This window comes from Canis lupus, chromosome 5, assembly GCF_003254725.2.
Source record: "Canis lupus dingo isolate Sandy chromosome 5, ASM325472v2, whole genome shotgun sequence".
NCBI lineage: Eukaryota > Metazoa > Chordata > Mammalia > Carnivora > Canidae > Canis > Canis lupus.
The window spans coordinates 39528510-39553315 of record NC_064247.1 but is presented as its reverse complement, the minus strand read 5'-3'; the positions used below and the strand labels follow the sequence as shown (position 1 = coordinate 39553315).

The window sequence follows — 24806 nt, the reverse complement described above, 5'->3', positions numbered from 1 at the left end:
GCAATCTAATCCATCAATGCATGACTGGATAAAGAACAGGTAGTATTTACATGCAATGGAATATATTCAGCCTTAAAAAGAGAGAAATCCTGTTGTATGCTACAACGTGAAGAAACCTTGAGGACATTATGCTAAGTGGAAAAAGCCAGTCACAAAAAGACAAATACTATATGATTCCACTTATATGAGGTATGTAACATAGCCAGACTTCTAGAAACAGGAAGTAGAATGGTGGTTGTCAGGGGCTGGGGGAAGGGCAGAGTGAAAAGGAGTTATTTATTTAATGAGTATTAGAGTTTCAGTTGTGCAAGATGACAAAGTTCTAGAGATTTGCTGTTCCATAGAGTGTATAGACTTGAGAGTACCATCCTGTACACTTAAAAATTTGTTGAAGGTAAAAAAAATGTTGAGAGAGGATTTCATGTTATGTGTTTTTTACCACAATTAAGAGAGTCTCAGGGAGGCCACACCCTTGTCTGGGTCCCATCACTCTACTTTTCCCAACTAAAGTCAGTTTTCTTTCCCTCCTCGTTGTCTGTTGACTACAGCTTGATCTATTGATGTGCTTATCCTTAGAAACCAAGTCCTGTGTGGGAGCTTTCATTAGGTACCCCAGTTATTAAAAAAACTGTTAACTGCCCTCTTTATCCGCCCCCACCCCTAGCCCCTGCCAAAGAAGAGCCTAGAATAGCCATTTTTAGTGGAAGTAGCAATGGAGAAAATGGCCTTTTCTTCTGAGTTGGCTCTAGTTTGTGATTTATTTATTAATAGGTGTTTACCGAGTGTTTACCTTGTGCTAAGCACTGTGGTAGTACTTGACGTGAGGTGAATCAAGCCAGGAGGGATGGCATTCTGGGAAAAGAAAACAGTATGTCTGAAGGTCCTGGGGCAAAAAAGAATTTGGAATGCCTAAGGAGGCTGGTGAGATCGGGCTCCCTGCATGGAGTCTGCTTCACCCTCTGCCTGTGTCTCTGCCTCTCTCTCTGTCTCTCATGAATGAATAAGTAAAATCTTAAAAAAAAAAAAAAGGAGGCTGAGAGGCAGAGTGGAGTGGAAAGAGGTTGAGATGTAGCTGGAGCTGGTCTTTGCAGGGCTTCATGAAGCAAGTAAAAGCAGGAAACTATTAGCTATTAACATTCAAGTAGCTCAGTGAGGAATATTTCCTAAGGATATCTTTGGGTTCTCACCCAGAGCCTATAACTTGCTATGTGCAGACTCTTGATCAGTAGGTACTGATCATTTGAATCTTGCCCACTCTTGATCAGTGGGCGTACATTTGAATCACCTGGAGGGCTTGTTACAACGCACTACTGGACCCCATGTCAGAGTTTCGGATTTAGGAGGTCTGGGTAAGGCCGGAATTTCACACCTAACAAGTTCCCAGGTGATGCTGATGCTACTGGTCTTGGGACCACTTTGCAAATTATGCTCTGGGTAAATCACAGCTTCTCTCTGAGTCTTTTTCTTCATCTGTAAAATTGTCCTTCTCACCCTGTTGATGTGATCCTCAAATGAGACAATGGAATTTTACAAAGGAAAAGCCCTTTGTAAAAATTTTAAAAGACACAGAAGGAATTACCAACTTAATATTGTTTAATAATCGCTGCTCACGTGTGTTTCCTTCACAATTTACAAAGAACATGTGCATACAACACAAGTGGCTGACTGCTTAGGAGCAGGGGCTATTTAATTTCATTTACTCTCGGTTTGTGTGACTGACCACGTGAGGGTTTGATAATCACTTGCGCTGGAAGGATGCATTCTGCCTTGCTCTGCCTAGAAGAAACCTTGAGATCCGCCCCTGTTGTTCACCCCTGAGACAGAGGCTTGATGATGCTTCAAGTGTTTGTGGTTATTTTTGTCAACCATCATCTCCTCCCACTCCTCCCCAAGAAAGCTCTCCAGTGAGTCATCCGGGAGGCCCAGGAGGCAGTTGACGTTGCTGGGCTGGTATCTGGCCATTGAGGGGAAGGAGAAATGATGTCTCCTTGGGCTTGCTTTGCAGAAAAATTCCATGGGTTCATAGCCTCCTGGGAAGTCCATCTCTAGAATTTGTGTCTATGATATACTTTTGGTGTGTACATTTTTATTTGTATTCACTCAGAGATTCAACAAATATCTGTTGAATAGCTATTTTGTAGCAGGCATTATTTTAGGTTCTGAGGATACAGCGATGTACCAAACAAGGTCCCCCTTTTGTGGAGTTCATGTGTGTATAATATTCATGGGACAAGGGGCACTGGGTGGCTCAGTGTTTGAGCGTCTGTCTCTGGCTCAGGTCGTGATCCTGGAGTCTGGGATCAAGTCCCGCATCGGGCTCCCCATAAGGAGCCTGCTTCTCCCTCCCTCTGTCTGTGTCTCTGCCTCTTTCTCTGTGTCTCTCATGAATAAATAAAATGTTTTAAAAAATAATATTCATGGGACATATACTGAAAGCCTACCATGTCTCACTGAAGTTTATAGTCTGGCAGAACAGAAAGATTTGTGATCAAATACATGAAATAAAGTGTTAAAGGGTCCTCTAATGGAGATAAACACAGGGTACAGTGAATCACAAAGGAAGAAGGGGGCCTGAAGAGGTGTTCTGTGAACTGGTTTTTAAAGATGGGTGATGGTGCCTGGCTGGCTCGTTGGTGGAGCATGCAACTCTTCATCTTAGGGTCATGAATGCAAGCCCCACCGTGAGGGTAGAGACTACTCAATAAAAAATAAAATTTTAAATATGGGTGGAATTTTCCAGGTTGGCTAAGGGGAGGCATTCTGCAATGAGGAAGTAGAATGCTGTAGCTTGGCATTTGGGGCACCTGCTGTAGTCCCATAGAGTTGGAATATGGGTGCAAGAGATGGAAGGGTGGTTTGAGAGGTGAGCAGGGGCCTGGCCATGAAAGGCTTTGGGTGATAAGGATCTGGCACTTAATCCTGCAGTCAAGGTATTGAAGTGTTGGAAAGTTTAAGTCAGAGAGTGAAATGACAGTGTTGTGCCATGGGAAGACTATTCTACAGGGGGTGTGGATGTAGCTAATAGGGGTGCAGAACTGGAAGTATTGAGATGGAGATGCAGGCTGGAACTGAAGCGAGGGTGGTGAGGATGGAGAGACAGGGTCAGAGAAGTGCCAAGGATGCAGAATTGGCAGGACTTGGTTACAGGTTGGATGGTTGGCAGGGAAACATGATGGGAAAGAGAAGAAGCTGGAGGAGTAAGTAAGGGTGTGGGGAGAAAATTACTCCCGTCCTTCACCTTTTGAGTTTGGGACTCATGTTGTGGAAGCACAGGACCCTGATCTAACTGGACATGAGCAGTCAGGAAGGACCACATTTAGCAGTTATTGAACACACAGGTGAGTGGATGAGGTGACCTGGGATGAGAAGATGGCCAAGGACACGTTAGTGGGACATTGTGTCATTTCACCTGCTGGAGGAGGAAGGGAAAGTGTTGAAGAGAATCTGGAGGTCAAACAGGAGAATGGCAAAACTGTTAGAGCAGGCAGTTAGTGAGGTTCTAACAGGATATCTGGAGGTCAATAACGAGGAAATCATGGCCAGCTCTCACTCCACAAGAAACCAGATCAAACCAGACAGGCTCAAGATGGCGGCTGCCCTGACAGGAAACCCCTGACCAAATAAGGCAGAAAAAGCATGAAACACTGCATCTCTAGGTAATCCCCTAAGTAATAAATATTCTGCCCCCTAGTTGACAACTGTCAATGAAAGATAGAAACCCAACCCGAGGTGTGCAGCCCTGCTCACTTCTCCTTCTCTTCTTCCGTCTTCCTGCTCCGCCACCTTGTTTTCACATCTCAAGAGTGTTTTGCTTTATTTTATTTTTTTAAAAAGGATTTTATTTATTTATTCATGAGAGACACACAGAGAGGCAGAGACACAGGCAGAGGGAGAAGCAGGCTCCCTGCAGATAGCCCTGATGTGGGACTCGATCCCAGGTCCCCAGGATCACCCTGAGCCAAAGGCAGACACTCAATCACTGAGCCATCCAGGCATCCTGAGTGTTTCGCTTTAATAAGCTTTCCCACTTATGTCACTTGTCTGCTGTGTTGCACATCTGTCCTTGAATTCTTTCTCATGACGAGACCAAGAACTCTCTGCGGCACCTTTGGGACCAGTTGGGTCAAGGTGCCAGGGCCCTGGGGTCTCCCCAGTCCACCCTGCAACAAGAATAGGAAGAAGCAGAATTTAGGACAATTGTGCTGTGAAAGCCAAAGATGGAGAAAGTTCCAGATAGAAAAGAATAGTCACTGGTGGCAAATGCTGCCGACAGGTCAACATGAGGACTTGGAAATTTGGGTTTGAGAGAGTGACCTGAGCCCCTGCCCACAAATAAATATTTATGGGATGCATGGAAAAACCTTGGAAGGTGAGTCTATGAATACCATCTCTGAAGAGTAGCCACTGTCTTATCAGTTTATGCCTTTCTCTGCTTGACTCCTCTGTTTGTCCCCTTGGACAAGGGGACAAGGAATCCCCTTGTCTGGGGGAGATTATCACTGAAATGATGAACTTGCGGTGGGAAATCACACTGGAATTTGGAGAAAGCTGCCATTCATCCCAGAGACTTCAAGGAGCTTTTGCAAGGGTTGATGCAAGCAAGAGTAGATTCAAGGAAGTGTCCACAGACACCTAAGTCACCACACATGGAGAAAAAGTGGAGTACCCTCAGGAAGATGCAGCAGACATTGGCAAAAGGCACTCTCTTGCACGCACATCACAAGCAGGTGTCACGCCAGGCTCCTGTGCTGAACATGCGGAATAAGGCAGAGACCAACACACAAGATCCCAACCCTCAGGGAGCTCACATTCTAGTAGGAGAGATGGGCAAGAAACAAGTGTGATAAATGCCATGAACAAAATAAAGTAGGATGAGCCAGTAGAAATTGGAGAGGAATTAATTGAGATACATGGTAGTTGGTTTATCTTGCTGAAAAATTTCCAACTTTAGCATACAGATTTCAGGAGCCATCATGTTTTATGATTTATCACATCTTACACAGAGAATTTTCTCCTGTCACATTTTGGACAACCCTTGCTGCCAATGGTAGGATTTGTGGGGGAACGGGTTGAGGGAACAGAATTCTCTGAAATGCTCACACCCTGAGGCTGCACCCTGATTCCCTGGCTCAGAGCAGCAGGGATCCGAGGCAAGATGGGCCACTGGGAAGACTTCAACTTAATAGAATGTTCATCTGGCTACGGTATCCTTCAGAGCAACACCCATTACTCACTTCTGATAACATTCTGCTCCAGCCATGGCAGGAATGCTCCACCCAAATCCCTCCTGGGAGTTTTTCAAACTGGAGGCAGGGAGGGCCCTTCTTCTCTGGCCTGGCAGCTGTAAGGATATGAATTCAAGGATGGTGGTACCTCTTTCCTTTTGTGTGAAGCTTAACTGCGGAAAAAGAGAATGAAGCCAACAGTGGAGGTAAGAGGTAGAAAAAGAGTCCTGCTGTCCTGGTAGCCAGGTCTACCATGCTACTCCTGATTTGGTTACTTGAGGCTCTTTTTTTCTTTTCCTTTTCTTTTTTATCTTTTTGCTAAAGCTGCTTCCCATTGAGGTTCCAGCTGATGTACCAAAGTCACACAGAGCTGGGATCATAACACAATTTACTCCTAGAGTCAATGCTACACCAAGCAAAGCAGGGGTCCCTCAACAGTGGGCTTTGACACATACAGCCCTACTAGTTAGAGGAAGTGGAAGCCCAAGCTAACCTTAGAGGCAAAGATCCCCACCATGTTTGCCCCATGCAGAGGTCTCAGCTCCCCAAGGCATGTAGGGCCAAAATGAATTTTTGGGAAATGGCTGTTTATTAGCTGGGATGAGCTAAGTGACCATGACCCAAAGACCCAAAGATATGTATCGGCTCAAATACAAGAAAAGTTTATTTCTCATTCACATACCAGATTGCAGTGAATGTTCTTAGTTGAATGTTCTTAGTGGCTTTTTCCCATATGGTGACTCAGGGACCCAGGATCCAATAAGTGGTTCCAACACAGTCTAGTTGTCATCTACCTTTCACCAGCAGAAGGGGAAAGACAATTCTTGGAAGCCTCAGCGGGCAGTCTCTTCAAGTCACATTCTATTGGTGAGAACTAGTCACATGGTCATAATAGACCGCAAAGGAGGCTGGGAAGTGCAGTCTAACCTTGCACTTTGCTATCACCCCCTTGACTACAAAGAGGAATGATTTTGGTGGGCAGAAAAGTTTGACTGATTTTCTTTCTTTCTTTCTTTCTTTCTTTCTTTCTTTCTTTCTTTCTTTTTCTTTCTTTCTTTCTTTTTTCTTTCTTTCTTTCTTTCTTCTTTCTTTCTTTCTTTCTTTCTTTCTTTCTTTTTCTTCTTTTCTTTCTCCTTCCTTCCTTCCTTCCTTCCTTCCTTCCTTCCTTCCTTCCTTCCTTCCTTCCTTCTTCCTTCCTTCCTTCTTTCCAATTTTATTTATATATTTGACAGAGAAAGGGAACATAAGCAAGAACAACCGAGGGAGAGGGAGAAGCAGGCTGATGCAGGGCTCGGTCTCGGGACCCTGGGATCATAATTTGAGCCAAAGGGAGAGGCTTAACCAACTGAGCCACCAAGGTACCCTGAAAGGTTTGATTCTCTGAGAGGACTAAATACTAGGCACTCCAATGTTTGGATTCTAATTCTAGACTAAAATTTCTTAATCTTGACACTACTGACATTTTAGACTATATAATTCTTTGGGGATGGGAGGGAGGCTGCCTTGTAACATTCTATGATGTTTAGCAGCATCCCTGGCCTCTCCCCACCTGATGCCAGTAGCACCCCTACCCTCACTTCCCCCAGCCCCATCATGATATCAAAAATGTCTCCAGACATTACCAAATATCTCTGGGGGTACAAAATCACCCCCAGGTGAAAATCATTGTTCTAGACAATGAAAGCAGGGTCAGAACCTTCTGTCAGTGAGGGATGAAACACAGTGAAATAACCTGCCCACACTTTGTCACATGGAAAGCTCACGAAGTTGCTGCTAGTTTTTGCTTACAAAATTGCTTAGGTGAGGTGCTGACTTCAAGTTGCAGAGGGCACTGAGTGATACAAACCCCAGCCCTCAGACTCTACAGGTCCTGGATGAGAATCACAGCGGAGAGCCTGCAGGTGCTCATCACAGTTAGAGAAGTGCTTAGAGACACGCTCTGTTAATTCTTTTCACTTCACTCAATACAAATCTCAAAACCATAGCAGCTTGTTTGCAAGAACACATTTTCTGGGTTATTTGATGCAGAGTCTCTGAAATCTCTGTGAGAAATAAGGGTTGTTTTTGTTTGCTTGTTTTAGATCTTGCCTAACATGAGACAGTATGTATAAGCATCTGGCAAGTTCTTGTTCTTTATGGACATGGCAAACAAAAGGGGGTTGCCTAAGAAGTATATTTGTTTTCAGAAATGGGCTGTCCTGGAAAACTGGTGAAACTTCCTTGTAGTACAGGAAGTAGTACTACCATCCAGCAAAGCATTAGGATGCCAGTAGTTTGCTTTATCTTCTAGAAACCCAACAATGATGTTCTGACTTCTTGGGAAACAGCTCTTCTGGCTAAGCTGACAGCTATTCCTTCACATTCCATAGAGATCTTTGGGATGAGCCTCAGAGTTTGGGCTGTAGTCCCAGACAATGAACTCTAGGTCTGCGTGTAGCTGGCAGCATGAAGTATTCATTTCCCAATTCATTGGCAGTGGGGCAAGGTTCTTGAACACTATTTGAAGATGGTTATGTCTTTTTAATTTTAAAGCTACTTAAAGAACTAGAGATACAAGGAGATACAAGGTCATAATCAATATAGCCCAGTTTGAAACACCGTGAGGAAAAGGAGTAGAGAAATGTTCTCTGGTGCCAGAGTGGTGCAAAGTAACAGGTTTGTGTCAGACTGAGATTTGTGTGCAAATAGCTAAGTATTCCTTCCGATTATGAGCAATTTGGGTCTGAGTAAGCATTTGAAGATTCACAGACTCACGTGTATCATTCTTTCTAAGCAGGCCTGACAACACCAGACTTTTGGCTATTTACCAGTTGCTATGTAGTCTGGAAACAACAATGAACAAATAAAAGATCACTGATCTTATGTTGCCTCCTGATTGTTCTCATTCCAGTGTAACCGAGTCTGTCCCCTGCTCAACATCTCTCATCGTCTACTTCCCAGTGTCTACAGTGAGTGTCCAAATGCCTCACCAGGCCCAGAAACCCTCTGCGGCTCCATTTTGAGCCTTATTTCCTGCTGTTGCCAGGTCTCCTCTGCCACCCAGAACCAGCAGAGCCAAGTGCACCAGGACACGGCAGGCCCCCAGCATTGCTCAGATCTCTCCCTCTTGAACCCCAAAGCTTGATGGCTACTTTTTCAGGGTGTCAGGATTCAGGTCACATTTTATACTTTCTGGAAAGCCTTCCTGGCTTTCACTGTGGCCACCTGAGAGGAACTGGCCATTCGCCCCCTGTGCCCCTCAGGTCATTGATAAATAAGCCTTTATCACCCAGAACTCTGTTTGCACTTTATTTCACACATCCTTTAGATGTCTGACTCGCCCCTGCTCTGAGGGCAGGGCCAATGTCTAACTAGCTCTTCTGGGAAGCAATAGTGCCTAACAGTAGATCTGGAGAATGTTTGTTCAATAGAAGTTTATCGAACAGCAATTTCTGTCATGCGCCTTTTCTTTTTTTTTTAATTGTGGCAAAATACACATAACATAAAATTCACAACATCTTAATCACTTTATTTACTTATTCATTTTCATCTTTTTTAAATTTTTATTTTTTATTATTTTTTACTTGTCATCTTAATCATTTTCTTATTTATTTATTTATTTATTTATTCATTCATTCATTCATTCATTCATTCATTCATGAGAGACAGGCAGAGGGAGAAACAGGCTCCCTGCAGGGAGCCCGATGCGGGACTCTATCCCCGGACCCGGGATCACGCCCTGAGCCAAAGGCAGACACTCAACCGCTGAGCCACCCAGGCGTCCCTCATCTTAATCATTTCCAAGTGTACGGTTCAAGAGTGTCAAGTACATCCACACTGTTGTGCAACCATTACCACCATCCCCTGCAGAACTCTTCTCATCTTGTAAAACCAAAACTCTGCACCTCTTACACACTAACTCCTCATTATTCTCTGCTTTCAGCTTCTGGCAACCACTTTTCTACTGTTTGTCTCTGAATCTGACAGATCCATATTCTAGGTACCTCATATAAGTGGAATCATAGGGGCTCCTGGGTGGCTCCGCTGGTTAAGCATCTGCATTCGGCTCAGGTCATGACCCCAGGGTCCTGGGATCGAGTCCCACATCAGTTTCACTGCTCAGCGGGGAGCCTGCTTCTCCCTCTCCCCTTGCCTGCTGCTTCTTCTGCTATGCTCTCTCTCTTTTCTCGGTCAAATAAATAAATAAAATCTTAAAAAAAAATAAGTGGAATCTTATCTCTTGTGAGTGGCTTATTTCACTGAGCATAATGTCCCCAAGGCTCATCTGTGTTGTAGCATGTGTCAGAATTTCCTTCCTTTTGAAGGCTACTACTGCATTGTGTGTATATACTACATTTTGTTTATCTGGTCATATATCGGGGGATGCTTGGGTTGCTTCCACTTTTTGACTATTGTGGATAATGCTGCTGTAAACATAAATGTACAAATACCTGTTCAAGTGTCTGCTTTTGGTTTTATTAGGTATATACCTAGACATAGGATCAATCTGTGTTTATTAATGTATTAAAGGAACAGACATATTGTTGCAGGCCAGCAGTTTCCACACAGGATTTCACTGAATACCCATGGTAATTCTAGGAGGCACAACAGTTACAATTCCTTTCTCAAGAGATAAGAAAACTGAAAGCAATTGCCCAGTTTCATAAAGCCAACCAGTTGCAGAGTTGGATTGTGACTCACACACTTAGATCCCCAGATCCATGCTTTTGAGTTCTGTGACATATTTGCCTTTCTTCAGAGGGTTGGTGGTCTCCCTCACTGGTGGGTGAAGGTTCTGCCTTGGGTTAGGGAAAAGGGACTTCCTGAATAAGAGGCATCCTACTTAGGGGACGCCTGGGTGGCTCAGTGGTTGAGCGTCTGTCTTCAGCTCAGGTTGTGATCCCAGGATCCAGGATCGAGTCCCATGTCGGGCTCCCTGCAGGGAGCCTGCTTCTCCCTCTGCCTGTGTCTCTGCGTTCTCTCTCTTTGTCTCTCATGAATAAATAAATAAATCTTAAAAGAAAAAAAAAAAGCATCCTGCTTAGGTGCCAAGATTACCAAGGTTAGCTATTAGTGACTAGCTTTACCCTAGTCCTTCAGAGTCTTGGATATTCTGCAGTGAGGCTGTAACATGCTTCTCAGTGTTCTGTATCCTAGGACAACATGACCTAATAAACTCATAATCAAGTTCGGTGATTACAAAATCACTCAAAAACAACTGGGTTGCTGTGCATTCCTCTGAAGTAATGAATGTGGGAGATCATTTAAATCTGGTTGAGATCGCTCAATTTTATTACAAAGATTTCTTGGTGTTTTTTTCCATGAAAGAGAGAGTGGGTTCCTAATCTAATAAGTCACTCAGAAATAATCTACCTATGAGAAGCCTTACCTATTCATCTCGTCAAAGATTTGGCAGTTCATTGAACTATCTGGTAAATGGTGGGTTATCACCTCACACCTAGATATACCACTGTGTCCCTAGAGTCAAAACTGCCTCTGCACAGTAGCCACTGAACATGAAAACCCAGGGCAGAGAAGAAAGGCAAGGGATAAGACAGAGAACTTATGCTTTTTTTTTTTTTTTAAGATTTTTAAAATTTATTCATGAGAGACACAAAGTGAGAGGCAGAGATACAGGCAGAGGGAGAAGTGGGTTCCCCACAGGGAGTCCAATGTGGGACTCAATCCCAGGACCCCGGGATCACGCCCTGAGCCGAAGCAGACAGTCAACCACTGAGCCACCCAGGTGCCCCAGAACTCATACTTTGATGTACCTTCTCTGCTCCAAACATTCAGCAGTGACACATAAAATATTGAAGCAGAAAACCCCAAATACCTGAATAAACTAAAAAATAAGATGAATACTTGAAGATGGAAAAGATCAAGCAGGAAAGAGATGAAATATTCCAAGAGTGGAAACGTAAAGCAGAGAGCACATCAGAGCCCCGGGTTTGTTGTGCTCTGGTTGGAAGTCAGTGGAAATGACTGGGAGCTTGAATCCTATGGGATGAAGAGAACTATAAATGTTCCACACAAGGCTCACTGCTGGAAGTGGAGGGCAGAACAGGTCATGAAAGGAAGTTGGGAAAAAATAAACAACTATGGGTGACCGCCACCTGGGGAGATGGCATTTCATAAGCTGCAGGACTGGGGAGGTAGGAAGTCAGAGAGGAGCTTCACAACCAAGTCACCAGATGGCGCATTACCTTATTTTGCTTAACTCTAAGACCACAATGGGGCAGGAGATCATAAAATGTCATTGTAAGACAATGGCCTCGCCAGGGGGCAGGTGGAAGCAACTGCAAAACCACTAGCTGGGTGGAGGCTTGAGGACAGAGTAAGAGAGAAAGAAAAACAAAAACGTCCAAGGAAATTAAACATCGGAATATGGAACCACTCTACATTCATACTGTGGAACAGACTGACAAAGACTACAAAATAAATATATGTGGCATGCTCAGAGATACAAAAAGGAGTAACTTCTGTTTTAAAAAAGAGCAAGGAGGGATCCCTGGGTGGCGCAGCGGTTTAGCGCCTGCCTTTGGCCCAGGGCGTGATCCTGGAGACCCGGGATCGAGTCCCACGTCCGGCTCCCGGTGCATGGAGCCTGCTTCTCCCTCTGCCTATGTCTCTGCCTCTCTCTCTCTCACTGTGTGGCTATCATAAATAAATAAAAATTAAAAAAAATAAAATAAAAAAAAATAAAAAAGAGCAAGGAATTATTTAAAAAGCAAACAGAGGGGCTCCTGGCTGGCTCAGTTGGTAGAGCATGTGACTCTTGATCTCAGGGTTATGAGTTCAAGCCCCACATTGGGTGTAGAGGTTACTTAAAAATAAAATCTTAAAAAAAGCAAGTCTTTAAAAAAAAGCAATCAGAAAGAGAGCAGGAACAGGTGACGGTAAAAAGGAACGAACTGAAATCTTCAAATCTTGGAAAAGAAATAGTTATTAAAATTTTAGAAATTATATACAGGGTAAACTTGACATTTGGCAGACAAAGAAAGAAGAGTGGTGAATTGAAAAAGAGAAAAAAAGTGGACAAGAAGATTAATTGCTAGTACCTTTTGAGAAAAATAGACAAGCTCACATTATCTGGATTTTCACAATCCCTGTAGATGACTACAGTTATTTATCCCTGTTTATCCCTGGCTTGGGCCATCGCATGTCACGGTCAGCAGTCCTGCCCACTTCTTAGTGGGAGCTTCTCAGGGCTTAGGACCTTCTCTGGGCTTAGGATCACCAGCCTTTCGACAGAACAATTTCCCTTGGATTCATGCCAGTTTCCTGGACAAGCCAAGGCCTGCAGGAGACCTCAAGAGGTGCAGATATGCAATGATGAATGCACTTGGGACATCTGTGACACCTTTGCTCAGATTCATCCTTTTTTTTTTTTAAGATTTATTTATTTATTTTAGAGACAGAGTGTATGAGCAGGGGGAGGGGCAGAAGGAGAGGCAGAGAGAGAATCTCAAGCAGATTCCATGCCTAGTGCGGAGTGTGACTCGAGGCTCGATCTCACTATCCTGAGAGCATGACTTAAGCTGAAACCAATAGTTGAACACTTAATTGACTGAGCCACCCAGGTGCCCTGATCAGATTTATCTTCTGTGTGGGTCTGAGCACACAGCTTAACTCACTACTAGTATTTTTTATATTTACACATTATGAAGCTTTATTAGTCTTTCTCTGAACTTATTGATTCAACATTATATCTGGAGTAGCCTACAAATTTTTCAAATTCATTTCAGTGAGAGAAAACCCTCCAAATATATGGGTGAAAAAATAAGGTAATTTCCAGTTCCTTCCTGCTCTTGGGCTCTCCCTCTTGTATCAGCAGACGTGGAAGAAGGAGCATTGTGCATATTCTAGATTCCCCTTGAGGGTCAAAGGGTGGAAACAGGTATGAGTGCATGACTGTATCCTGTAATAGAATCTATATATACTACAAATACTATATACTATATATACACACTACATATAGAAGGTGAGTGCTCAGGAATTATTTTTGTTAGTAGAAATTTCTGCTCAAAAAGTCTTAAGACCACTTCTCTAAACATTGGTCTAGGGATGCTTGGGTGGCTCAGTGGTTGAGCATCTGCCTTCAGCTCAGGGCCTGATCCCAGGATCTGGGATTGGGCTCCCTGTGAGGAGCCTACTTCTCCCTCTACCTGTGTCTCTGCCTCTCTCTTTCTGTGTCTCTCATGAGTAAATAAATCTTTTAAAAATAAAAAATAAAAAAATAACATTGGACTAATGTAGAAGCTATGCATTTGCTGGCTGTGTATGAACCATTGCATCCAACTGGAAAATGCCCTCTTATCCTGATCTTCTTTGGTTTCTCTTCCTCCAACTCAACACGGAATGCATGACTCCACACCATGAAATCTGTTTCTGGGAGGAAGTGGAAGCTGCAGGGAGCTGTGGGACAGCCATGAGCTACACCTTCAGGTAGTTTGTTCCCCCATGATGTGCGTGTGCAAATCCTATTGCGAAAATAAATCTCTACAATAGAGTAATGCTTTATTACATTATAGATGTTTAATTCTATTCAAGTTTTTGCCTGCATTTCAACCTAGAAAAAGTTGAATCCAAATGACTAGGTTCTTTAAAAGCCCATGAGCTTTATTAGCACCATCTCTTTTTTTTTTTTCTAAAGATTTTGTTTATTTATTTATAGAGGCACAGAGAGAGAATGAGAGGCAGAGACACAGGCAGAGGGAGAAGCAGGCTCCATGCAGAGAGCCTGACACGGGACTCGATCCAGGGTCTCCAGTATCACGCCCTAGGCTGCAGGCGGCGCCAAACCGCTGTGCCACCGGGGCTGCCCAGCACCGTCTCTTTAATATATTTTTTAAGACTTTATTTGAGAGAGAGAGAGATATAGCGATAGAGAGCATGAGCGGGGAGGAGAGGGAGAAGCAGGCTCCCCTCTGAGCAGGGAGCCCCATGCGGGGCTCAATGTGGGGCTCGATCTCAGGACCCTGGGATCATGACCTGAACTAAAGGCAGATGCTTAACTGACTGAGCCATCCAGGCAGGCATCCCTATTAGCACCATCTGTAACAACACAGTTTTGCAGTAACATTGACATGTGTTCCTAAAACTCACTGTGCTGTAGAACATTGTGCGCAGTAAGATGGGTTGGGAGACTGTGCTCTGAAACTTAGTTGGTGACATATACAAAGGTGGATAGGAATCCAATAACAACCATGGTAGCACAGTTTTCCATGTGTTAAATGGTTAGGAAACATGTAAACACTACAATAAATGGTTTTACCTTGCAAAAGTTTGCTTGTGGAAGTGGGCATCCAAAAGGCGCATGCAGTTTTTGATTTTTTTGTAAAGTGGTGGAAAGAGGGTTATCTGAATTTGGATGGACAATTGTCGTATCAAGAATGGATGGGCAGGTGATGTTTCAGATGCATGTGCGTGCTGTTGTGCTATACCCAGGATGGCCTGGTTATCCTGGGTGTGTTCTTTTGCATTCACCTAGTGTTTTTTTATGAATGAAATCACACACAAAAAAACTGTTTGTTTTATGTTCAAATTGTTTCCCATATAGCAATTGTCATAGAACAAAACTGTGCTTTCAAAACAAACATTATAAAAGAACAGACTGTATTGAAAACATTGAAATGTTAAGCAATTCCAGAATTTTCCACTAGTTTCTTCTTCTTCTTTTTTTTTTTTTTTTTTTCTTTTCTTTTTTTTCAAGGCTGGTCAAGTGAAACAGCAGGAGTGGAGAAAGAGCTAGGAAATCTGTAACTGGCAGTGATCAATTAATTGCAAATTAATCTCTTATTTAACATTTTAAAAAAGATTTTATTTATTTATTCATGAGAGAAATGGAAAGAGAGGCAGAGACAGAGGCAGAGGGAGAAGCAGGCTCCTCGAGGGAAGCCGGATGCGGGACTTGATCCTCAGACTCCAGGAACACGACCTGAGCTGAAGGCAGATGCTCAACCGCTGAGCCACCCAGGTGTCCTTTATTTAACATTTTGATGAACGTACCCAAAAAGAGGATTTCGTGAGCAATGTATATGATATAATCTAGGAGATTTAGACATTAGGATAAAAAAGTGATTATACAACTTTAACGGACACCAAAAAAAGTTCTGAATGGTGATCCAGGAATTCTTTACAAATTTCCCAGATTCTATGCCCACATTAAAAAAAAAAAAAAAAAATCAGGGCGCCTGGCTGGCTCGGTTGGTAAAGTATGCAACTCTTGAGCTCAGGGTCATGAGTTCAAGCCCCATGTTGGACCCAGAGATTACTTTTTTAAAAAATGACTAACTTAATGTTGGAGAACAAAGAGGAAATAGATAAAAATTTAGACTACTATATTTTGGGTCAAACACAAGTTCAAAACTTACCAGGAAATTAAAGGCTATTTATTTCTTCAATGGAATAAAAATTTTTATTTTTATTTTTAAGTATTTTATTTATTTGCTTATAAGAGACAGAGAGAGAGAGAGGCAGAGACACAGGCAGGGGGAGAAGCAGGCTCCCTGCAGGGAGCACGGTATGGGACTTGATCCCAGGACCCTGGATCATGACCTGAGCCAGAGGCAAACACTCAACCACTGCGTCAGCCAGGTGCCCAGAATAAAAAATTTTAGTAATTAGATCAAGATGATATAATATTAGTAATGTGGTTATAGGTTAATGTGTGTGTGTATACTTTTTTGCACTAAATATTATTTTTAAGTTTAAGGTCATTAAACAATATTATAATTTTAGTTTTAGCAAATACATTTCTGATTTTATTTTATTTTATTTTTATTTTTTTTTAAGATTTTATTTATTTATTCGTGAGAGAGACACAGAGAGAGAAGAAGAGAGAGAGGCAGAGGGAGAAGCAGAGGGAGAAGCAGGCTCCATGCAGGGAGCCCAATATGAGACCCGATCCCGGGACTCCAGGATCACGCCCTGAGCCAAAGGCAGGCGCCAAACCACTGAGCCACCCAGGGATCCCACATTTCTGATTTTATAGGAAGTGTGTATTTTCATGATGGTATGTTATAAAATAGTCCCTCTCTCTCTGATGTATTCAACTTTACCTGGGAGCATGCTATAGAGGAGGAAAATCTTTAAGGATTTCTCACATTTGAAACTATTTTATTTTATTTAAGATTTTATTTAATTTTTTAAAGATGTATTTATTTGAGAGAGAGAGGGAGTGTGAGCTGGGGAAGGGTCAGAGGGAAAGAATCTCAAGCAGATGCCCCACTGATATGTGCAGCCCTACTCAGGACTCAGGCCCACAATCCTGAGATCATGACCTGAGCAGAAATCAAGAGTTGAATGCTTAACTGCTTAACCGAGTGAGCCACCCAGGCATCTCTAAAGATTTTATTTTTAAAAAAATATTTTATTTATTTATTCATAAGAGACACACAGAGAGGCAGAGACACACACAGGCAGAGGGAGAAGCAGGCTCCCTGAAGGGAGCCCAATGCAGAGCTGGATCCCAGGACTCTGGGATCGTGACCTGAGTCGAAGGCAGAGGTTCAACCACTGAGCCACCCACGTGCCCCTAATTAATCGTTATTGATATAAAGTTGATCAGCTAATGACATTTCAATACTTAGAGTAAAATCTCTGGAGCCTCATGGTCCCTGAGATTTATTTTCTTTCTTTATCTGAGAAATTTCTCTGCCTCACCACAAGCGGAATTTCTAAGTTCTCATTTACCTCTAATTCCCTTCATTTCATATCAATTCATATCAATCAAAAGCAAAAAAACCCTTGAAATCATGTGAGTAGGTTAGAAAAGGAAAAGTAGGGGGGGAAATTCTTAAAAATAAACACTCATCTACTTGGAAGCATAAATATCTCTTGTGAATGGAAATGCATAAACCAAACAATTTTCTCCATGGCATTTAGAGTCTCTGGAAGGTTTCATGATCGACGATAGAAAATTTTATTCCAAGATTAATTGTAGCCCATTTATTTGATGAAATAATTGGCAGTAATGTGAAAATCACACATTCTGGTTCTTTTCCTCAAAAGATTGTATTTATTTGAATATTTGTTGAGTTGGCAGCTTATAAGATGCCTGGCGTCTGTAAGTTAGAAACATACCAGTTGCTCAGGAGGACAGCTCTCTCTGGCTCGAGCTTACCGGAAATGTCTCTTTGGGGAGCCCTCAAAAAGACACTGATAAATAACACAGAAGAACATCGTTTCAATAAAAACAACAGTCATTTCCTACGACTGCTACTTCTTGCCTGCCTGGATGCTTCCCGAGGGCATGATGCCAAATGCAGTTCAGTAGGAGCGATCCCACAAAGGGGTCAAAGCAGTTTGGTCAAAGAATGTAAGTGTCTGGTAGACTGTCAAATATCAGCAAAAATCAGAGAAGTAGATAGAATGCACATCCTCTGGGTGCTGCTCTCCAAATATTTCTGGAGAGAAAAATCTATGATAAGAGTCAGGCAGCTGAGAAGGAAGAGAGAGGCAGCTATAAACAGAGAGTGGAGTGTGTGGGTGAACCTCACAGCTGGTGGCAGTCCTAGTTGTGGGCGTCGCTGTCATTTTGCTGGAGGTGTTATAGAGGCAGCAGCTGGGAGTGAGAGGGGAAAAGAAATTGTGAGATTTTTCTTTACTATGAATTTCTGATTGTTTAGTAAGGTTATGTGTAGTTTGGGCAAAAGATTTCCTCATAGTTTTGACGTTGGTAAGATCTTTTTCTAGTGTGATTCTTTGATCACAGAATGTTGCATTAGTTTCAGGTGTACAACACAGTGAATCGACAACTCGTATCCTGTGCGGTGCTCACAGGTGTAGGTCATGGTACGATACTATGATAATACCGTTGACTACACGCCCCATGCTGTGCCTTTCGTGCCCGCGGCTTATTCAGTCGGTAGCTGGGAGCCTGAACCTCCCACTCCCTTTCACCCTTTGGCCCATCCCCCTCTGGCAACCACCACTTTGTTCTCTGCATTTATGGGTTTCTTTCTGCTTTTTTTGTTTGTTGATTTGTTTTGTTGATTCTACATATAAGTGAAATCATATGGTATTCATCTTTCTCTGTCACACTTATTTCATTCAGCATAATACCTTCTAGTTCACTTATGTTGTTGCAAATGGCAAGTTTTTTTCTTTTTCATGGCTGTGTGGTATTCCATTATATATGGAATGTATACACACACACACATATATATATAGATCACATCTTCATCCATTCCTATATTTTTTAAGAAGATTTTAATTGTTATTTATTTGAGAGAGAGAGAGAATATGTATGTGAGTGTGGGGGTGCAGAGAGAGAGGGAGAGAGAGAATCTCAAGCAGACTCTGCTGAGCATAGAGCCCGATTCAGGGCTCAATCTCCGAGACCATGATCTGAGCTGAAATCAAGAATCAGATGCTTAACCAACTGAGCCACCAGGTGCCTCTATCCATTCCTCTATTGATGGACACTTGGGTTGGTTCCGTATCTTCGCTATTATTAATAATGCTATAATAAACATACGGGTGCATATATCTTTTTAGATTAGCATTTTCCCTTTCTTTCAGTAAATCTCCAGTAGTGCAATTCCTGGGTCGTATGGTATTCCTATTTTTAATTTTTTGAGGAATCTCCATACTGTTTCTATGTGGCCACACTGTCTCTGATCTGATCTTTAATAAGATGTCTACTTTGACAACTATTCCACATTCGGGATATCTATAAGGTTTTCCTTCCATAATAGGACTCCTCTGCCAGCAATAAGGGAAGAGCTATGATTAAGGCTTTTCACAGTTATTACAGCTAGAAGGTTTTTCTCTGGTATGAGCACTCAAACATAGAATAAATTCAATGCCCTAAGTGAAGGCTGTCTCACATATAATGCATTCATAAGGTTTTCCCCATTATAAATTTCCTAATGTTCAAATAAGATTTTGTAAACATGGAGAGACTTCTTAGATTCATGATGATATCCAGAGTTTTCTCCTAGATTGGATTCTCTGATGGAAAGTAAGAGATGATGTTTTACACCACCCCCTGCATTTAGTACACAGATAGCCTCTCTCCATATAAATTCTCTGTTAGTGTAAGGGATGATCTAGGGTTGAGGCATTCCCACAATTCTTTTTTTTTTTTTTAAGTTTTATTTATTTATTTGAGAGAGAGAGCAGGGGGAGGGGCAGAGGGAGGAGAAAGAGAATCTCAAGCAGACTCCCTACTGAGCTGGAGCCCAACCCTGAGATCACGACCTGAGCTAAAATCAAGAGTTGGACACTTAACTGACTGAGCCACCATGTACCCCCATTCCCACAATTCTTATACTTGTTTTAGGGTCATATATCCCAGTATGAATTTCCTGATAATTTATGAGAGATGAGCTTTGGCTGAAAGCATTCCTTTATTCCTTATATTTAAAAGGATCCTTGCAGGGCACCTGGGTGGCTCAGTCAGTTAAGCATCTGCATTTAGCTCAAGTCATGATCCCAGGGTCCTGGGATCGAGCCCAGTATTGGGCTCCCTGCTCAGCAGGGAGTCTGCTTCTGCCTCTGCTCTCCTCTGCTTGTGCTCTCTCAAATAAATAAATAAAATCTTTTTTTTTTTTTTTTTTTTTAAAGAATCCTTGCCTGTTTGATTCCTGTGATTTGGAATAAGGTATGTATTTTGCTTGAAAGATTTCTGCAGGGATCCCTGGGTGGTGCAGCGGTTTAGCGCATGCCTTTGGCCCAGGGCGCGATCCTGGAGACCTGGGATCAAATCCCACGTCGGGCTCCCGGTGTATGAAGCCTGCTTCTCCCTCCGCCTATGTCTCTGCCTTTCTCTATCTAATTTGTGACTATCATAAATAAATAAAAATTAAAAAAAATATTTCTGCATATTTTGTACTGAAAAGATTTTCCTCCAGAGTAGATTTTCTGATGTTGAACAAAATATGAATACAAGTAATTTCCACATTCATTACAATAATAGGATTTGATAATTTGCTAGAACGGCTCATAGAAACTCAGGGAAACATTTACTTATGTTTACTGGTTTATTATGCCACTCAGGAACAACCAAATGGAAGAGATAGATGCATGGGACAAGGTATGTCGATGGGGCACAGAGCTTCCATGCCCTCCCCAGGCACACCACTCTCCCAGCACCTCAGTATTGGGGATCTCTGAGCCCCTATTGTTTAGGGTTTTTATGGAGGCTTCACAGGATTGACTTAATCATTGGCCATTGGTGATTAAGTCAACTTCCAGGGCCTCTCTCCTCCCTAGAGCTCTGGAGGTGAAGCTGAATTAGTTCTTCTGGCAACCAGCACCCCCTTCCTTAGTGGCTTTCCAAAAGCCACCTCATTAACATAAACTCTGGTGTTATTATGAATAACAAAAGACCCTCTTTTTACCTTTGTAGCTCATAAAAAGCAAATATTATAACAAAAGATGCTCCTATATGGCTCTTAACACTTAGGAAATTACAAGGGTTTTAGGAGCTCTGGCCAGGAGCTCGGAATGAAGCCCAAGTATTTCTAATTATCTCCCAATACCACAGACACCATTTGTATTTAAGTTTGTATTGTTGCATCTGGCCAAGAGGCCAGCCGGAGCAATGACATCCCGGGCCACTGTGGACAGACTCATCGCCAGGTCCCTGAGGGCAGGAAATGAACGGCCACCACCATAAGAAGTGTGAAGGTGTTCCATTTGGGGGCTGGACTGTTCCAGTGGAAGTGGTATTCACAAAACTTGGAAATGAGGCTAAATTAAATTTCCAAATCAACAATAAAATTAACTGTATTCCCTATTCTCTTGTATAATTTGGCAGCAGCAGTCATTAGTTGTCAACTCTTTACCCACTCAATGTCAAGTCTTGAACACAGGGATGCCTGGGTGGCTCAGTGGTTGAGTGCCTGCCTTCAGCCCAGGGTGAGATCCTGGAGTCTCAGGATCGAGTCCCACATTGGGCTCCTTGCATGGAGCCTGCCTGTGTCTCTGCCTCTCTCTCTCTCTGTGTCTCTCATGAATAAACAAACAAAATCTTTAAGGAAAAAAAAAAAAGGAAAAGTCTTGAACACATCCACTTCTTCTGAACACTGCTGATTCTTATTTGCTTTGACTTTTTAAAGTTATCAGACATTTCCCCAGAATGTCCTATACTTGGTAAAAAAGATTTTTACAGACTTAACGCTATGCTTTTCTCTTAAAAATATTTCCACCTTGGGGTGCTTCTTGGGTGGCTCAGTAGGTTTGGTTGAGCATCAGACTCTTGGTTTTGGCTCAGCTCATGATCTCAGAGTCCCGAGGTTGAGCCCTGCATCAGGCTCTGCATTCAGTGGGCAGAGTCTGCTTGAGATTCTTTCCCTCTCCCTTCCTCTCTGCTCTCCCCTCTGCCCTTTCACCTGCTCATGCACTCTCTCTCAAAAAAATAAATAACATCTTTTAAAAAATGTTGAGTGATGAGGAACGTGGCTAGCTCAGTTGGCTCTCGATCTCAGGGTTGTGAGTTCAAGCCCCATGTTGGGAGAAGAGATTACTTTAAAAAACTCGAATTATGTGTTGCATAAAAAAATTAAAAATTAAAACAATGTTGGGGGAAGAAAACGCTAGGTTTTCTCTCTCAGAATAGTGAGGGCTGGGAGAGCTGAACAAGAGGGAGAAATTGGGAGGTGCAGAGGAAATACTGAATTCCTTATTTCACTAGAAGGGGTGTTAAAAGTTAATAACTTTGTACTTTTCATTTTAGAATAATTTATATGCATTTTTTTCAAAGCTTTTGCTTTTATGAAAGAAATACATTTCTATGGAGGTAAAAATTCAAACAGTTTAGAAGAGTTTAAATGAAATAGCAAGTTATGCAATTGTAGTAGTATAATTTTATTTTTATTATTTTTTTAAAGATTTTATTTATTTATTCATGAGACACACAGAGAGAGAGAGAGAGAGAGAGAGAGAGAGAGAGAGGCAGAGACACAGGCAGAGGGAGAAGCAGGCTCCCTTCAGGGAGCCCGATGTGGGACTCGATCCAGGTCTCCAGGATCATACCCTGGGCCGAAGGCAGGCACTTAACCGCTGAGCCACCCAGGGATTCCCTAATCATATTTTTTAAATTGTCTATATTATTAGTGAGTTTTTTATCTGCTTATTTTACCAGCTCCTTAGATTCATGTTATGACGCATTATGACTGAGAATTTGTTTCTATCATTGTCTATCATTAAGGGGCTAGTTGAATGCATTATGGTACATCCAAACAATGGAGTATATGCAACTCTAGAAGGAATAAAGAGAACTATCTCTGTGATCTCCAGGAGATATCTATCTATCTATCTCTCTCTCTCTCTCTCTCTCTCTCTCTCTCAGAGATAGATGGCCACCCATGTGCCCCAGGATATATTTTGATATAGAAGAGGTGGTGAGACATGTATAGTATGCTACAGTTTGTTGTAAAAAGGGTGTGTGTGTGGGAATATGAATATATATGCACACATTTCCTTATATTAAAATAGTGAGAGAATAAATCATAAACTTTTTAAATGGATAGCTTTTGGGGAGGGAGGAAATTGAGTAGAGGGCATGGGAATAGAAGTTGGATTTCTCTGGGGTGCCTGGGTGGCTCAGTCGGTTATGCTTCCGATTCTTGATTTCAGCTCAGGTCATAATCCCAAGATCATGGGCTCTGGCTCTGGGCTCAGTGTGGAGTCTGCTTCAGATTCTTTCTCCCTTATCCTCTGCCCCTCCTTAGGTAAATAAATAAAATCTTAAAAAAAAAAAAGTTGATTTCTCTGGGGAGAAGATCTGTTTTGTAGATTTAACTTTGATACCAGCGGAAAAAAAAAAACTACCTAATTATAATACAAAAATACAGTAAAGAGCAATCCCTGAGTTTTGAAAGCAAAATGAAACAAATGAACCTGTAGGTATTAGTTTCCTAGGACCACTGTAATAAATCACCACAAACTTGGTAGCTTAAAACAACAGAAATTTAGTCTCTCATAGTTCTGAAGGCCAGATGTCCAAAATCAGTTTCTGTGGGCCCAAATCAAGGTGTCAACAGGGCTATATTCTCTCCAGAAGCTCTAGGAGGAAACTCCCTTCCTGCCTCTTCCCACTCCTGGTGACTGCTGGCATTGCTTGGCTTGTGACAGCATCACTCCAACCTCTGTCTCTATGGTCACATTTTCTTCTCTTCCGTTGAATCTTCCTCTTATCAGGCATTCGTGACTGCATAAAAGGGCCCAATAATCCAGGATAATAATCCCATCTCATGGTCCTTAATTATTCATGTCTGAAAACTCCACTTGCCTTATATCGTAACAATCAAAAGCTCAAGGGATTAGTACTTGGATATCTTCGGGGGCATTATTTAGCCTACCATACTGTGTATCAAGTTGGTGCTATAACACCCAGAGAGGAATTATTCCAAGTTATTTTAAAACACATTAATTTGACTGTATATCCCTACTAAGGTATACTCTAAGATATTTTTAATCTTAAATTTTTCAACAATATTGTTTGTGGCAGCGTTATGATTATGGTTGTTCTGGACTTGTTTATGCATCATTTGATAAAGCAAATTAGTATTTATATTGGTATAATTGAGAATTTAGATTTTCAGTATGAGAGAGTAGAGATACAGATGGAAGACTCAGGAATTAAGTAAAAATCCTGTTGTCTTAAATTTAAATTGGAAGTATCAATTTGAATTGTAGCTCTATTTGGAAAAGGTGTAGAAACACCACTGTTCACACTAGTGATGAACACTCCCTAGTACCCAGATTGTGGTCTCTAAATACCAGCTCCCACTAAAAGGAATCAAGGCTCCTTGAAGAAACGGTTAAATCCAGGTCTGGGGCAGGAAGTGCGCAAGATGAACCTGGGACACCTTATCATTTCAGAAAACAGAGCAGTATCAAAGATAACCAGTTATGTTAAAGGGCTCAGGCACCAACCTATAAAGACTTTACAGGAACAACCTATAAAGGTCAAAGGTGGGACAATTTGAACATTGGTAACTATACCCACTGTAATAAATTTGAAACACATTAAACAGTTTAAATGCATGAACCCAATGACAGAGAGCAAGCAAACAAACTAAATAAACAAAAACCTCATTGGTGACCTGTGGAGTATCCTAGAGAACACACCATACCCCAGGGGAGCCCAGTAGTTGATGGGAAGTTTCTTTTTATAGGAATAATCCATTTTATAAATGAAAGAATTACTGATTTCAGAACATTACTCTTTTGCAACTCCTAATGAATAGATCCAGGTAATGATGATCAGTAGCTGCTTACATCATAAAAAGAGAAATCCAGACATTATATGCCTTCTGATAGTAGACACAAACCCCCTACAAAGTATTTTTGCCAAAAAACTGAACTTTGAATGAGGTCAAGGTTCTTGTGTTACCAGTTTATAGGAAACACATGAAAGCAGAACATTAAACTAGCTCCCCAGCTAACAAGCAAAATCTGGATTGTAGGAAACTTTACAGGACAAAAGACCCAGTTTCTCCAAGAAACATATTGAAAGAAATAAAAGAGAAATGTCAGGGGGATTTATAGATTGAAAAAGGGACTTTGGGTGACATACCAATTAACTTCAAAGTGTACAACTTGGATCTTGACTCAAACTGTAAAACATGCAAAAAAAAAAAATTA

At 42.0% G+C, this 24806-nt stretch overlaps 1 long non-coding RNA gene across 2 annotated transcripts; it reads left to right on the top strand.

Annotated features, from left to right (window-relative positions):
- The first annotated feature begins 6131 nt into the window (after window positions 1-6131).
- Window positions 6132-8662, top strand: LOC112647624 (uncharacterized). 2 transcript variants are annotated; one of them, XR_003128386.2, is made up of 4 exons: window positions 6132-6199; window positions 6458-6583; window positions 8116-8173; window positions 8251-8662. It is a non-coding gene; the product is annotated as an uncharacterized LOC112647624 (long non-coding RNA). The 2 variants fall into 2 exon arrangements; XR_007410793.1 differs by having other exon boundaries at window positions 8116-8662.
- Window positions 8663-24806: the final 16144 nt, after the last annotated feature.